General features: G+C 42.1%; 1 protein-coding gene across 1 annotated transcript in view; it reads right to left on the bottom strand.

The window, feature by feature from the left end:
* Positions 1 to 14,486, bottom strand: part of SOX5 (SRY-box transcription factor 5) — a 569,607-nt gene extending 555,121 nt beyond the window's left edge. Inside the window, exon 1 of the mRNA XM_058655909.1 lies at positions 14,433 to 14,486. The gene's annotated coding sequence lies outside the window, so the exon portion shown is untranslated. The remainder of the gene's footprint in view (positions 1 to 14,432) is intronic.
* Between the last annotated feature and the right edge of the window lie 2,845 nt (positions 14,487 to 17,331).

Here is a 17,331-nt window from a genome sequence, read left to right as displayed (position 1 = left end):
TGACGTATTCCTTCCAGCAACATTGGAGATGCAGTTGGAGTTGCCTGCACCTGCTTTTGGTCTGGTTTAGCTAATGGTTTTCTGCACATTGGAGGGATGAACCAGAAAGTGTCTCCCCCCATCTCTCTCCTGCTCCATCTTCCAGGTGCATGTTTAAAAGAAAATGGCAGTGGATTTGAAAGGTGGCAACAGAGAAAGAAAAGAAATGGAGAACCTTTTTTTTGGTTAAGACTGCACTTTCAAGTAGAGACGTTGGGTTTGCCAATACACATAAATGGTATCACAAATGTTTACATCTGACTACCATTAATCTACACAACATTCAGCCATGACTTAACTTCACGCTGAGATTCTAATAGGTATGATCAGTTGGATGGATATTAATTTAAATCAAAGAATGATTTAGAAAAAAATACTGAAAATATATATCTACAATAAAGGTTCTTTTGAAGGAATATTAAACACCTTTTCAGTTGAATAAACCCTTTATACTCATAAGCGAAAAATGTATGAGTTCAAGTCTATTCCTGCTAAAAAGAAACAAGTTCAGTACAATAGGGATATTATTTTTGTCATAATTCATGTGCTATTCACTAATTTTTTTGGAAAGGGATGCTGTGCATTGCATTAGCTATCATTTCTTTGTCCAGCACACTCTCATTCCTCCTCTGACTAAAACACTACGCTGGGGGCAGGGATGGCACACCCTTCCCATATTTTCAGTGCATGCACATGCCCTGTAACTTACTTTGTATGTAACATTACTGCCTTGGAACAAACTGCACAGGGATGGAAGGGCATGAACTCAGGATGGGCCTTGGGCCTTCGAAGCATCATGATGGACTGTGGTGATGGCTTAGCTCTTCCTTCCTGATGAAGAAGACATCAGTGTGGCCAAAGCTAAGCTCAAGTGGCGCCTAAATGATACAAAAGAGTCAACCAGAAGTTAACAAGGAAAGAGTCATTCTGAAATCCAGCTAGTTTAGGGCATTCAAAGTTGAATTTGTGGGGGCGGTGGGGAGCTTCTAACTTAAAAAAAAAGAGCAAATTTTAAAGTATACACACACACACACACACACACACACATTCGGATTCTTCAAAACTATGATTACATTATGGTGAAGAAAGCTAGGCATGAAGGGTGAATAATTTGTCTCTGAAAGTCCATGCAGCTCCAGTGGGAATGAAGCATCTGAAGACAGCACACAACACCAAGGACAATCTACTTAACATGAATACAACCGAGGGCAGATGATTGCAACGTCGTTCTACAAGGATCTCATGTAAGACAGCCCTGCTCTGACCTGGGCTACCACTTGAAATTTTGAATTTTTAACATTCACATGTGAATATTCCATTTCAATCTTCAATAGTGAAGAAAGGCAAAACAAAGACCCATGTACACCTCCCTAGAATAATGAAAAACATGGGACACAAACAAAAGATAAACAGAAAAATATATCCTGTGTTTTACAGTTAAAAGGAGGCAGATGCTGCAGTTATCTTAGTAATTCAGCCCTAGTCCCTTACAGTTTCCAGCTCACCTTCTATTGGCTCCTTCTGGTTTTGGGGAAAAAGGCAGGAAGACGAGTTAGCAGCCATTGAGCCAGAACATTTTTCTCACCTTCTCTGCCTCTAGCCCTGCATTTTCTCTGTACCCCTCACATGGAAAACCAGTAGATCAACTTTGCCACAAAGCACCTGCTTCTGCGTCAGGAAGGGGTAGACACCATGATGGCCACGTGAGTAACAAGCTCCATGTGGAAGCATCAAGAGAGTCCCAGGGAGTGTCACACACAATAAACCCTGAGCAAACCCCTCCTGGTTCATATATTTAAACACAGCACACAGCTGCTACCCTATTAAGGAGACTGTTGGACACAGGAGTGCCCTTTTTGCCCTTGGGATTCCTGCCCTTGTCGCTGGCTCTTCTGTGGCCTCCTTGAACATTCTCCGCTTGTAGATAACTCTGTGGTGTATTCATGACAAGTATCGTTTCCATGTGGGATTGCCCACACTCAGGTGTGACTGCACGCTCACTTTCTCACAAATCCTGTTCTCTCCTGCACATATTACTTAGGCCTCTGCTTTGAAATTTTATCTGGAGGAGGGAATCAAAGTCAGGATACCTATTGCCCTGATACTTCCAGGTGGACATTACTCACCCTCCTCTACAATCTCCAAGAGCAAATTGCTTAACTCCCAGCTTTCTTCAGCTAGCCCCTATTTCTCAGAGATGATAAAAAGTATGCATTGAATCTTCACTTCTACCCCAAATGCCAGCTCTACACTCCCTCCCAGGAGTCTCCTTACAGGTGACTCACACGATTCATATCTAATATATCTACAAATTTCAAGTGGCTTCCCATTTCTCAGACGTGTTCTACCACCTGATTCTCATGGAACATGCCAGTGACTTACTTAAATGAGAAATCTTGTAATAGCTTTTGAAAATTTACCCTTTAAGATACAACTCCAGCGACCACTCACATGAAGCTTTAGCCAATGTCCTCAGAGTTATTAGCCATTCCGGATACATCTACAGTATATTTGTAAATGCCTTTATCATAGAACTTATAGCACAGCATTGCCATTTACTTTTGTGAAATTATCTGACATTAGACTAGAGGGCAAGATATATCTAACAAACTTGTCAAAACCCAACAGCTAGAACTACAGCTATTACACTATTAAAAGCTCAATTACTATTCATTGAATTGATGTACACTCCCAATTGTTCTTTATAAAATAAAAATAATCCACTTCATATTGAAAAGCATTACCAAACCAACAATTTTAAACTCACAGTATTAACTTCATCTGAATGTCTAACTGTAAGTATACACAGAAGATAAAAATATGCAACAGGAGAGCACATCAGGTAGATAGATTTTAGCTCTGCAGCTGCCAGTATTTATACTTTCAGAATTATGAACTATGGGAGGAATGGCTCATAGTATAAATTCATGTGATTGCCACATGTAGGAGAGGAGAGAAGAACAAAACTGTCTAGGTTTAACTCAGGTGTTTTCAGGTTTCCCAAGACCACTAGCTATAGTTCTGCTACTCCAACATTTTGTACACAATAAGTTTTCTACTTTTTTTCCTTTCACAATCCTGCCACCTTACAGGTGGTCAGTTAGCTCAGTGAAAATGAACACATCCTTGGGGCTTGGTGCAGTAGCCTAACAGTTAAAGTCCTTGCCTTGAACATGCCAGGATCTAACCGGGTCGCTGGTTCTAATCTCAGCAGCCCTGCTTCCCATCCAGCTTTCTGCTGTGGCCTGGAAAAGCAGTCAAGGACAGCCCATAACCTTGGGACCCTGTACCAGTATGGGAGACTTGGAAGAAGCTCCTGGCTCCTGGCTTCAGATCAGCGCAGCTCCGGCCATTGTGGTCACTTGGGGAAGTTAATCAGTAGACAGAAGATTTTTCTCTCTGTATATCTGACTGTCCAATAAAAATAAATCTTAAAAAAAAGGAAAGTGACCATATCGTTGTTATTCTCTCATAAATTATTTGATTGCTCAACAAAAGACAAGCTTCCATTCTGGGTTCTCTGCACTACTCGATACTAAATTAAAAGATTAAAAAAGAAAAAAAGTTGAGGTCCGTGACATTCAAGAAACACACACACACAGAACACATGGGCACCAGACAGACTGCAATGCTCTGGATACAGAAATCTGAAAATCTCAGGGAGGTATCCATGTATCAGGCAGTTCATGATGTAAGCAAGTTTAACATTACATTTTTCCAAACTTAATCTTACGTGTATTAACTGAGCAATCAGTAGGTAATCTTTCAGCCACAGAAACACTTATTTCTTAGTACAACATCAGAAAAACAATGACATGTATATTTTCTTGTTATTGTTTTGACTTCTCACATCCTACTCTGGAAGTTACCACCAGTTGCTTTTTAAATGAAACAAGCAAAACAGCATCAATATATTCACGGCCACATAATATAGAAAAGTTGCAGAATCTGTAAATGAAATTTCTAATCCTCAGATAAAATCATTTGGAAAAAAAGCTAATTTTTTTTTTTTTGAGACACAGAGAAAGGAGATTTATTTACTGATTGCATTCTTCCCATTGGCTGGTTTGTAAATTCCCACAACACCCAGAGGTGGAGCAGGTGCAGCCAGGAGCCTGGAGCCCCATCCAGGTCTCCTCTGGATGGGAAGGACCAGGTTCTGACTCATTCGCTGCTGACCCCTAGAGCATGAACTGGCACACGATGGATCCCAAGTGAACCCAGGTGTCTGACCTGGAACGTGGGCCTCCCAAGCAGGATCTTCACAGCTTTGTCAAAGGCCTGCTTCTCAATCACCAACTTCTTAGAAAAAAAAAGAGTATCTACCCTAAGAAGAGGGCAAGGCAGAAGGGATGGCTGATGACACAAGTACCTACTGACTGCACTGTCATAGACAGAAAGAAATCTGCTGCAACAAGAGACCAACATTTCAGTAACTGAATTCTATCAACTGGCCTATCTATCTACTGTTTCCAGTTACAATAAAACCCAAGAACGAAGCAAACCACAAAACACTGATTGGTCTGATGGCTTTCTTCTCTGGTTTCCCAAAGAGGAAGACCAACTGGAAAATGCTCAAGGCAGCAGAAGAGATGCTGGGTCTTAGTAACAGGATGCTTGGGTCCATGGAGAAAGAAGATACAGCAACAGCTTTAAAAGCGCTTGGTTGCGATAAAAAAAAAAAAAAAAAAAAAGTACAAAACACCAAGGCGAAATGGCCTGTGCCAGTAGGGAATGCAGCACCCGACCAGCACTCCTCCCACTGGTTTAGGTGAGGGACGAGTGTGTGATGGGCAGAGCTGGGGAGAACTGCAATACTTATTGGTTCCAATGGAGGTTGGGGCTCGGAATAGATCCAACCCAGGGGTTACAACCACCAGCTGATCGGAGTGAACCAAAAAAAGATGGAAGATGGAGTAGATCAATCAACTACCTCAGCTATATGCTTGCAGCGAAAAACCTGGACAAGGGGAAACTCTAAGATGGACTATGTCAATCAGTGGACTCTGCACCAGCCTCATCATACCTGGACTGTTGCTGATGATATGTTGGAGCTTCTAATTGATCAAGGTGACGCTCTGCTGGCTCTGCCTTCAAACCTGAGAGGGCCTCCCTAAGAGGCCGTTGAACTTGACTGGACAGTGGGATGCTGGACTCTGTATAGTGTGAGCCTGTAATTAGGGAATCCCAACGGAACCTGAGCTGTGGTTATGCATCATGGTGAAGGAATTCACCATGGGGGAAGGGTTTGGGGTGAAGGGAGGGAAAATCCCAATACCTATGAAATTGTGTCATGTAATACAATGTAATTAATGAATAAAAAATAATAATAAAAAAAAAAGCGCATGCGTCAAAATGTGGAGTGGCTCCCTCTTGTCCAGGATAGCCACTGGATGGACTGGGCTATGGGGCCTGGTGTCTTCTCCCGTGCCCAAAGAATGTGGAGCTTCCTCAACATCCAAGCAAGATAAAGAACACAGGCCCGGGTGTGAAATCAGAGGGGGTGAAGAACTGCCTTCCCCTTTGAACAGTAGCATCAATTAAACCCAGGGGAGGCAGGGACAGTTTACTAGTTAATTAGTCCAGGGATTAGGTTCTTTCATGTGTAATTCAGAACAAGAACACCTGGTGTGCAGCTCTTCAAAGCACAAAGAGAGAGAGGATGGGGGGTGGGAGATATGTGTGCAGGGAAGCCAAACAATGCAGGAAGGGTCACCACAGAAAGCAACAGCCCAGGAACAAAAACTGTTCGCCTGTGACCTTCACCCAGCTGAAAAGACAATGACATTCCCCAAGGGTCCCCTCCTGCCATGGGCCTCAGAGAGAAGCAACAGCTCTTGCCCCTTTGGGGGAGCTCTAAAAAGACACGGTGTTAACTAATTGTTTTATAACCCAATTAAAAGGAAAACAGAGAGCCAGAGCAATGCAAATAGGGATATAATGATTATAATCACATTCTGATATACAGCGCACACCACAAATATTGACATGCTCTCTGTGTGTTGTGTGACCAGTGCTGAACAACTCAGAACATTTCAGAATGGGAGCCTTCTACTGTAGGACAAATAACCTTATTTTATTGAGTGGTTTGCTAATGGAACACCTCTCCTTGAGAATTCTAAAATGGTGAGCTCATTTTTTAAATGTTGCTTCTATACATTCTGGTTGTAGACAGGTTGATAAATGCAGGTGAAGACACATCAGTGTTTGAAGTGAGCCAAACAATATATGACTTCAGCTGGCTAGCCATTGGAAGAAAGTGTAATAAATATTCAGGAGCTGCATTACTGGCTTAATTCCAAAGGAATGAGGACCAGATCTACTGGAATGGATGGGATCTGCTACCTTGGGGAAACCACTGCTGTGAAAAAGTCTACAAAGGGGAGCGCCGTGTGTGAAGATACGAAAAAACCCAAGAGTCGCTTTGAAGTGTTTTAATAAAGATGGCAGTTCAGAGAAAAATTGCTGACCAATTTCCTATCTTCATCACACTTACTTCTGTTGTAGGGAAACATTTAATGAAACATTATCACACTTTCTTTCTGTGTGTGTGTGAGAGAGAGAGAGAGAATATATAACACAGGTTTATTTATACCACACACGGCATATAAACACATTTCTGATCCATTAAACCAATGGCATTTGAGAGCGAGGGAGGTAGACAAGAAGTGAAGAAATTGTGAAAATGTTCTTAGCACTTCTCCACAGTTCTCTGTCTATATTAAGATTAAACTATGAGCTAGAGATGAAAGAACTGATTACAACATAGAATTATCTATTAACAAGGAAAGGCAAACCAGACAAAGGAAAAGGGAAAAAAAAGGAAGTGGAGAAAATTTACTGAAGACTTATACATAGATGGAGAATCACTTTTAAGCACCAAGTACAAAAATGTTTGTGGAAATGCAATTTAAAAAATATCTTGGTGAGAAAAGACAGAAGACAGAGCAGATCAATCATTCATCTCAGCTACATGTTAGCAGCGAAAAATGGGGCAAACGGAGACTTTATGATGGACCATATCAATCAGTGGACGACCTCATCGAGCGAAACTGGCAGCGATTCATAACCGGAGAACTATTATCACCACTCGAGCACATATCTCAGAGCATGCTCCACATCCGGGACTCGGGGTGGGCGGGAAACCGGGTGGGGCTTCTCCCTCAATATCCTCCTTTACCTCAGATACAAGATGGAAACAATATGGACATAATAGTATTGCCCACTTCCCCATCCCCCTGAACCCTTTTTTTTTTCTTCTTTCTTTTTCTTTCTTTAACTGTAATTAACTATGTAAAGATTGTCAACAACAACACAATAAAATAGATTTAAAAAAAAAAATTAAAGTTTAAAAATTAAAAAAAAAAAAAAGACTTTTTTAAAAATGTATAACCACTGGGTCCAGCGCAGTAGCCTAGTGGCTAAAGCCTTCAACTTTGCTTGTACTGGGGACCCATATGGGCAGTGGTTCTAATCGTGGCAGCTCCACTTCCCATCCAGCTCCCTGCTTATGGCCTGGGAAAGCAGTCGAGGACGGCCCAAAGCCTTGGGACCTTGCACCCGCGTGGGAGACCCGGAAGAAGCTCCTGGCTCCTGGCTTCGGAGTGGCTCAGCTTTAGCCGTTGAGGTTGCTTGGGGAGTGAACCAACGGACAAGAGATCTTTCTTTCTCTCCTCCTCTCTGTATATCTGCCTTTCCAACAAAAATAAATCTTGAAAAAAATGCCTAAACATATCCACAAACTTTCTGAACCTTATCCTACTAAAAATTATTAGTGTCATGGCTGAACTGCTTAAGTTACAATCTAGCCGGGCCCAGGGAGGTATGAGGAGGAGACTACCTTCTCTTCCTCTGTGCTTTCTAAACTCATTTATTTGTAAAACTTAAAATGTCTCTTGGACTAAAATAGTGAAAATCATCTCAGAATGAAAAACAGCCTTTCCCTGAGTCAGATGGGGAGAAAAGCCAGGAAAAGCCAGAAGCAGAGCAAAGCAAAAAAAAAAAAAAAGATATAAAAAAGTGTTTTAAAGGCCATACAGCAGTTGCAAAATGCCATCAGAACTCTGTCACCAACATCACCCCAGACCTGCTCTGCTATTTCCATTTCTCCCCAGGATTCAGCATGTGCTGCTAGGTCACCCTGGCCTTCGCTCTGACAGCATCCATTCTGTAGCTGCTCCAATGATCCAATTTGGAGCATGTCCCTCCATCGCCAGGCCTTCCTCTGAATCAGGAGGAGGAATCCAGCAGGAAGCCAACTGCACACAATGTGCTCACTCCTAACTCTTGTCAAGGTAATTCCAGGGTCCCATGCTAAATCAATAAATATGATTTGGTCAGATGGAAACCTTGTTCCTGGCCATCATCAGGTGATGAGGATTTTTAAACATTCAGTAAGTAATTATTAATTATCTACCATGTGGAAGGTACTGGAGAGATAACCAGAAGCAGTAGCATTCCTTGCTTTCCCAGGGTCCTGCTATCTTAGAGACATAAAACAGACAGATACAAGATATGAATAAACCCTGTACTTCCTAACTGCAGCAAGTATAGGTCTAAACACAGCACTCTAGATGCTAGTAGCACGCAGAGAAGGTATACAGGGTATACAGGATGAGGTGCGGTAATGCATACAAGAGAAGCTTCATAGGAGAGGACCTAAAAAGAACGATGGCTACAAGACACATAAGGCGGGTGGCTTTAGAGGAGAAGTCAGCAGGAAGGGGTGACAGAACTTGGGAAAACTGGCCAGTGCTCAGGGATCAGCAGTGCAAAATATGTCCATGAGTAAACTTAGAAGTCAGCCTGACATCTGAAACTGAAATGACTGGATCTGGGAGATGATATGGAACCACTAAGGATATTCCAGGAAGGTAGTGGCTCACTCAGAGCTTTCCTGGAGGATGGCAAAGCATTCTCTTAAGGATGAAGAGACTGGGAAGACACACAGGGATTTGACATAGTGCCAGTGGGATTCAGCTAGGGGTTCCCATGGAACAGTGCAAGGGGGAAAGGAAGAATATCCAAAGCACCAGAACAATGAGAGTGGGGCCACACCGAGGGACAGGATCCTGAGAACTCTTGAAGCCTCAAGGATGCAGGGAAACAGGGAGTCTCGACAGGTGGTGATGGAGACCCATATACCAGGCCCCTGAAGCTATCTCAGAGACAGAATGTCTCCCAGGAAAGGAAATGATGGACTGCTCGGAGTGCTGGGGTTAAGTACTATCATTGCTGAGTGAACTTGGCAATTATTTCATTCCACTGAAATTAAAGGGATTTCTCTGCACAAAGAAAGCTATAACACAAGGATAATTCAAACCTGTAGAGAAATTAAAAATAATTTGGGATTTCAAAAAATTTGAAATTCTTGCATACAAAGTCTTCAAAAAGTTAATGGAGATGTGTGTTATGAAAACACTACCTATGGATTTTGAAAGATTTTTTGCACCAAAATACTTGTTAATTCACTAATTCCATTCACAAATTTTTATAAAAGATTTTATTATTTCTTTATCTGAAAGTCAGGATTACACACAGAGACAGAGAAAGACATTTCTCTATTAGTTGACTCCCAATCAGGCTGGGAAAAGTCAGTAAAATCTGGAGTTTCTTCCAGATCTCCTACATGGGTGGTAAGGACCCAAGCACCTGAGCCATCTTCGGCTGTTTCTACCAGGACATTATCAGGCAGTTGGATCAGAAGTGCATCAGCCAAGACACAAGCCGATGTCCATGGGGGATGCTGGTGTGGCAGGCAGTGTTTCGACTGCTGTATCACAAGGCCGGTTACATGTGCATAAACTTGTTGCAACACCCTTAGAGAGTCTGCCACAGAGGTACTCAAATGATGACTGATGCTGAGGATTGGTATGCAGGACTTGGGTCAAGCGCAGGTGTAAATAAATGGGAGTTACACCTTGTGCCTATGGGGTGAGTGGGAAAGACGCGTGACCCCTCAGGGCTTCTCTGTGGTCCTCTCCAAGCATACCTAAGAAAACCTATCCAAATTCCAAGTCAGTGCTGCTTTTACATCAAACTCCCATCTTGGAAAGGGTCTTTGCTTCTATTTCCCAAGTTTTATGTCTGCTTGCATTACATTTTTTAGACTTTTTAATAATTTTGTATCTGAAAGGCAGAGAAGGACAGATAAAAGAATCTGTGTGGGCAAGAAAAAAAACAAAATAAAAACTCCCATCTTCTGGTTCATCAGTACCTACAAATGCCCACAAGAGCCAAGAGCCAGTTCCAAGAACTCAATCTAGGTCTTCCGCATGGGTGGCAGGAACCCAATCACTTGAATCATCATCACTATGTACCAGGGGTCAACACTGGCAGATCACTCGATTTTTCTAGAACAGCGAGAGCTGGGCAGGCTGAAGCCAGACGACAAGAATTCAGCTCAGGTCTCCAACATGGGTAGCAGGAGCCCAGGTTTTTAAGCCCAGGTTTTTAAGCCCCAATCTACTGTCTCCCAGGGTATACATAAACAGGAAGCTTGATCAGAAGTGGAGGACCTGATATAGGATGCAGATGTCCTAAGTGGTCTCTTAACTACTATGCCAGATGTCTGCTCTAGATCTGTGACTTTCAAGTATCTTAACTTCAGAAGAACAGGTATTTAGGTTTTTTTATGTTTCATTGATATCAGAGGCAGAGAAAGAAAGAGACACGGAGCGTTTTCACTCAGTAGTTCAATCCCCACCTCAAATGCCCATAATAGGCATGGCTGAATTACGGCTGCAGCCACAATCCAGAAACACAATCTAGATCTCCCATACAGCTGGCGTTAACTGTGACCCCAATCCCACCCTCCACCAAAGTCTGCATTTGCAGAAAACTAGCCATAGGAGCCACAGTCCATAACCAAAGCCCATGTTCTCTGATGCAGCACGTGGCATCTTAACATTAAGCTAAATGTGCAACCCAACAGATCTCCACAATAAAGAATGCTATTTGCACTACCAAGGCAGCATCCAGTTTTAAAGTCAATTTCTTATTGAAATACTACCTGTTAAGTAAACGTACACCAGAACAAATGCTGGCATTATTGACAACGACAGATGACATATGCGACCTAATAAAGTAAAATAACTGATCTAAGCTGAGCAATTTCTCTTAAGGTTGTGTCACACATGGTTCAACAAGGAAGGAGGGTAGGCAGGTCCAAGATCAACTCCCTACACTGAGCTTGTGGAACTATTCCAAGCTTTCATGCTTTCCTAGGACTTTACAATATTACCCTGAGAAACTACCATACTTTGGGTCTCCAGGGCACAAATATTTTATTTCTTGATGTAATAAGGAGGGAGAATATCGAACTCACCTGCAAAAGTTGACCTAGAAAAATCAGTCAATGAAGGACTTCAGAGCCGCTGTTCTTAGAGTAGCCCACTGAGAGGAAGTTCAAGATTAAAATAAAGAACCTGAACCTAACAAAACCAGAGACGCCCAAGCATGGGGTAGAACACAACTGCCCAGTGAGAAACCTGGCGGCACTCTAACGTTAACAAGTGTAACGAACATAGCATGCCACTTCAGGGACCACTCTACTTCATACTTGACTCTTAACTGGAATTTTTAAACAAAACCTGACTATGCCAAAACATGCTGGTAAGCTTCAGTGTCCGCACTCGGTAAACCGAGGCCCACCCCCTGGATGATCATCTGTGCATCGCAGAGCTCGCCAGCACAGGTATGAAGGCACAAAAGGAAGCTGCTAACACATCCTTACACGCTGGCTTGCATTCATTTTGCCAGTACTATACGTATCCTACACACAGTGATGACACGACTCCCCCACAGGCTGGCCTGTCAATCAGCGTACCATCACTTCACATACAACATGTTCCATATTGGCTTTGCTAACATAACCAGTGGTGTTTTGGTTTAGTCGTGCGTTAAGTTACTGCGACTTCCTCGGGAACACTTAAACACGAAACCCAAAGAGCAGCAGAGTGGGCATTTTGTTCAGAAACACTGGTATAGGGAGGGACTGGAAGTGAGAAATGCTTGTCAGGCAGGTAAACATGCACATTTTCATTTTAAGCACATTTAGACTTAAACACATAGGTCTACAACTCCACTTCTACAAAATGATCTTCTGTTCTCAGCAAATGCAGGTGAAACCGTAGATGATAATAGGTATACTTAAGAGACATAAAAATTTGTCACATCAGTTTTCAACTATGGACATGTACAGGGTGATCCCAGAGATCTCCCTCCATTTTAAAAAGCGCTATAGGATGCTCTAGCAATTCCGACTGTGTATGTCCTAGGCAACATAATAGATGATACCTCGACTCCTTAAAGAGCACCCTGATAATATGCAAGGCTAAAATGTCAGAAGCTATTAGGAACTCTCAGATGCACAATATATCTCCATCCCTGAGTTTTCCCCTTACACTGCGAAACACCAGACAACAGGCATGCAAACTGCTCAGCTGCAACTGTTCCAAGTCGAATAATTACAACTTGTCAGAAAGAATTAATTTTCCCATTTCTCATAAAGATGTGTAAAAATTACCATGTTATTATACACTGACACTCTCTGGAGGCAGACACAAAATTTAATTTTGAATTCTTTCCGCATATTAAATTAAATCCATAAATAAGAGTTTAGGCATTCACTCGGAAGCATATGTTCATTGGGAGCGAAAGCCAACACGAGCCCGGCTGTAATGGCTGTTGTAATGTTTTAATAGCTCGCTTCTTCTAAGCACCAATAAATTTACATGATCATAACAGTCGTGGGCATACAAGAAGCCCATTACTGTCTGGGCACAGGCAGCAGCGTTAACAGGATGGAAAAATGGAAAAAGGGAAAAAAACTCTTAAATAAAATTAGGCAACTGCACTTGTCAGCTGCTCCATGATTGAATTTTTAATACTGTGGTCAATTGGTCAAAACAAATAATGGGATAAAACATTTTAATGTATTTGGGACCTGTTTCTGTGGTTAGACCACAAAATAGTATTTTGTTTGTTGGTTTTTCAAAAAAAAAAAAAAAAAAAAGGCAGGCCATTGCGATCTTGTTGTTTCTACCATTTCCTTTTTAAAGACAAACACACACACATACTGCAATTGTCAACCTCTTAAAGGATGTTTGCTCTCTGCATGCCTGTATTTGAAACCTATATTTCACATTCAGCTCAGTGGGTGATTCTTTTTAGCCCATGGAGTCCAACCTGTGGGGAACTACCTGGGGTGTTCAGAAGTAGGGTTGGGTCCACCCAGGTTCCTGAGGGTGCTCCTGGTCCAAAAGCTAAGAGCACCCCATGTGTTACCTCCCAGCCTCAACCTGCAGCACACGAGGTTATTCCAATGAATCCAATGAAGCCACATCATTAGATTCTACGTTAAACAGAAAGTGCTCCAGCCTTCCAACTACAACTGGGAGATCGGGTAGATCCTGTTTGTTAGGGAATCTTTTCTGAGTAACAACTTATTTCTTAACTTCTCTAATTAGAGCTACCCTAGCTGTAAAAATGAAACATGGTGCATAAAAACTACACTATGCTTTTCACGGTACTGAAGGAAACAGTCATAGATGGCCTCATGGTACAGCTCCACACTTGCTAGCTGGCATTTCTGATTCTAATAACACAGATTTTAATAACCCCATGGGAAGCTATGGGGGTTAGGGATGGGACAGGCACATTACCAGGGCATTGGAGAGGGAATCATATTCAGAGAAAAGTCTTTTTGTTGTTGTGAAGGATCTATACGAGTGGGCCAAGGATTCTCCCACACGAGTATTAAGAGAAATGTGACTTCAACAAATTTCATGAAATTAAAGGTGTACATTTCTAAAAATTCACTGAGGAAAAAAAGGAGCATGTGGATGTACCCTCTGGGTGAAGGACCAGAGTCAGATAATTTATATCCACGTGATGTGTCTCAATTGAGAAATTCATGCCACGGAAAGATTTGTTTTATAGCTCACTTTCAAATCCTGGGGAATTTTATACTTACTCAGTTTACCACATAAATCCATGATTTAAGACTTTTCTGAGACAAAAAGTTAAGTCTAGCAACTTAGAAAAATTTTTTCAGAATAACTGTTAGAACTGTCACACTTCTCCAAAGCTTCCATACATGGAAGTAAAAAGCTCTTCTTGAAAACTGAAGGTGATGGGCAAACGAAGCCAGCCCCGGATTTTCAATTCATGCTATGGAAAAACTGAAACACATAGCCATACATTTCAACTAGCACACACCAGTATTTCCTTCAGGTCACATATATGAATAATGATGATTTCTTAAAAACAAGTAATTCTTAAAAGTTTCAGGAAAAAATGTGAAAGCTTATGCATTAGGCATTCCAAGGTGATTTGAGGAAGAACAAATATAAAACCATGAGAACATTCTGGAAAAAAAACCACACACCTACCTTCTCAAAACTTCATGAAATGACTCTACGCCTTTCTGCAATCCTTTCTTCAACAGCTGAAAAACACAGCATATAAAAGGAGTGGTTTTTTTAAAGCCTGTACGTACATCTCTTCTTCCATGACTCAATCAAGGCTGCTGTTAAAATGGTTTAGCAGGTGAAACATATAAATATCCAAAGTGTTACAAAGTGGTCTTACATGAAGGAAAAAAAAAACGGCCAGCAAGATATGTGAAGGGGAAACGGCACTGGCACCTCACTTGGGGAACGGGAGATGGAGTTCCTGAGAGTAAGCTCCAGGAGCTCAGGAAAAGCACGAAGGGCAGGAAGACTCGCAGAATCCTAGACTCTAAACCCTGACTGTTCCCCATAGGGGCTCTTGTAAATTGTTGCCATGATCCTCTAGCAGTCCTCTGCCCAGGTCAAAGGAGAAAACAGTCTCTTGCCACTCAGAATTCCAGTTGGAACAACAGACTATTTCTCTCTCAAATCCTATAAACTACTCTGTTCGATTGTTGATTATTTATATGACTGTATCAATGTGACACATGCCCAGATTTCTAGCAACAACCTAAACAGGTGACACTGAAATTTGAGGTTACTGGGGTTTGCAATATGATTAAAGACCAGTCGGTATACTTTGAGGGGCATGGGAAAGGAAAGTGTTAGCATCCAGCTGCTGAATTCATGACAGTTGCATCATATTTGTATTTAAGTGCTACGGGTTTTGTGAATTAAAGAGGATCTGTGAAAGTTGGCAGGAGCTCTCTCTACAGTCACACAAAACTCTGAAACAGAAAATTTCTCCTTTTCCTACCTTTTCCTTTTTGGACCAGGAAATACTTTTATGAACAAATACAACCTTTTTTTTTTCCAGATTCAGAAAAAAAATCACATCCACCACCCAGCAGCCCATCTCTTGGGATTTAACTCAGCTGGAAGATCTGTGAAGCACTGATTCCTCCAAGGGATCTGGAATGGAGACCTTAGCTTTGATTTCCATAACTAGATGTCGTGTCTCTAATGATGAGTAAGGTTTGGGTAATGGTAAGTGTTACAGACTATATTGAAAAAAATGTTTGTGGCCAGTACTATAATGGCAAATTGGCAATCTATCCTTTTTTATTCCTTTCTTCTTTATAATGGTGGGGTGGATGTTTGAGAAAGATCCTTTTATCTTTGACAAACCTCAATAAATTCTGATTCTCATCCTCACTTTTCCCATCCACTTGGCTATTTCACTTTGTTCTTCACTGTTTCTTTTGAATTAGCAGGAGTAACAGGCACTTAATGCATTGTCCTATGTGAAGCACATGAACATGGACAAAATAAGTCCACTTGAAAGAATTTTTAAAAACAATGCTTTGGGACATACTAGACATCACGGAGAGCAGCGACCCCTCAGAATCAGGGGAACAAGTCAGATGACCTCAAGGATTGCCCCCCGGGGTTACTGTCTGAGACACTTCTCACTTTGTGGCTGGTAATTCAGGAGGAGCGATGGGCAGAGCACACAAAGCCAACAACAAGCCCCAGAGAAGGGCAGCAGGGGCTTGTAGGACAAATGACGAGAGGACACTTGGCAGAGTGTTGGGGCCACCTGTGGAAGGCACCTTAAGCACACAGAATTCCGATTACTGCCTGTAAGGAGACTGCCCATGACCGGGAGAAGAATCACCAAAGAGAACCTGAGGTGGCAGGCGGCGAATAAAACCCGTTTCCAGCAGCCACAACAGAAAAACAAACAATTCAGGAAGCTGTGTCAGAGCACTCAGCAGTGTTATGGTTACGTTGCAGCAAATAATTAGCCCCAGAATAAATGCTGCTTTGGTCTTAAGTAACAAATAATAAAATCAAGAGCCAAAGGCTTTCTTCTGTGGACTGAGTCCCAGCACACAATTCAAGAATATTTACAGAAGTACCAAAATTGGAGCATCCGATAAGATAAACTTTACAAAGCCTGGTAACCCATGAGAAGCAGGGTGACTGACAATTGGAGGAAAAATTCATCACTTAAAAATTGATCCAGAACTCAACACAGGGATTTCAGCAATAGCAGATCTGCAATATGAAGCCATGCATCATCACTGTAACCCTTGCGAGCAGCCAAGGTTTCAACAGGCAGGGGGAGGTCATGAGGGTGCTGGGTGTGACGAGCAGAACAAAATGTCAGAACTTGTTTGTGAACTAGGATGAGTTTGTAAGGTGTGGGAAACAAGATCATGTTCATCCTCTCTTTCTGCCCCCAACTGATCTGTAAGGGTGAGACACAAGAGAAGCCGAAGAAGAGCTGGAGTCCCTGTGGGTGTAAGGGGTTCAGCTGAGCAGGCAAATTGCTCACAAGCAGTTCTGTCTCAGGCCGGAGAGTTGAGCACCACTCTATCGCCACCCTCGTCTGGGAGATGACCGCCTCTCCTCTGGCCTTCTCTCATACTCTTTCCAGGAACCCTAAGGTAAGTGAGCCTGAAGGGCTCAGGACATGCTCTCCCACCTGAGATTAAGAGTTTCATGGGACCACTGAATAAGGGAATGATGAGAGACTTAGTGAATGTGTGAATTACTGTGTGAGTTAAGTGACAAAATTTGAATTAAGTGTGTTGTTTGCAAAGAATAAAACATTGAAAGGTAGACTATGCAAGTGACCCCTCAACTAGAAGCACTTCAAACTGTCTCACAGCTCCTTGCCAGGACACTAAAAATTCGGAAACAAATCCACCCAACTGTACTCTATCTTCTTCCCAGATTTGCATGAGGTATTTAAAGAGGGTCCATAATTCGTAAGACAAGCCTTAATGAATTTAAAATGATTCAAGTGCCCATGTGTTAAGTTCCTGCAATACAACAGCATTAGAAATCAATGACAGCATGGTATACAGAACAGCCCCACATACACTGAAAA

This window comes from Ochotona princeps, chromosome 27, assembly GCF_030435755.1.
Source record: "Ochotona princeps isolate mOchPri1 chromosome 27, mOchPri1.hap1, whole genome shotgun sequence".
Taxonomy (NCBI): domain Eukaryota; kingdom Metazoa; phylum Chordata; class Mammalia; order Lagomorpha; family Ochotonidae; genus Ochotona; species Ochotona princeps.
The sequence above is the reverse complement of the archived record's forward strand: the minus strand, read 5'-3'. Positions and strand labels throughout refer to the sequence as shown.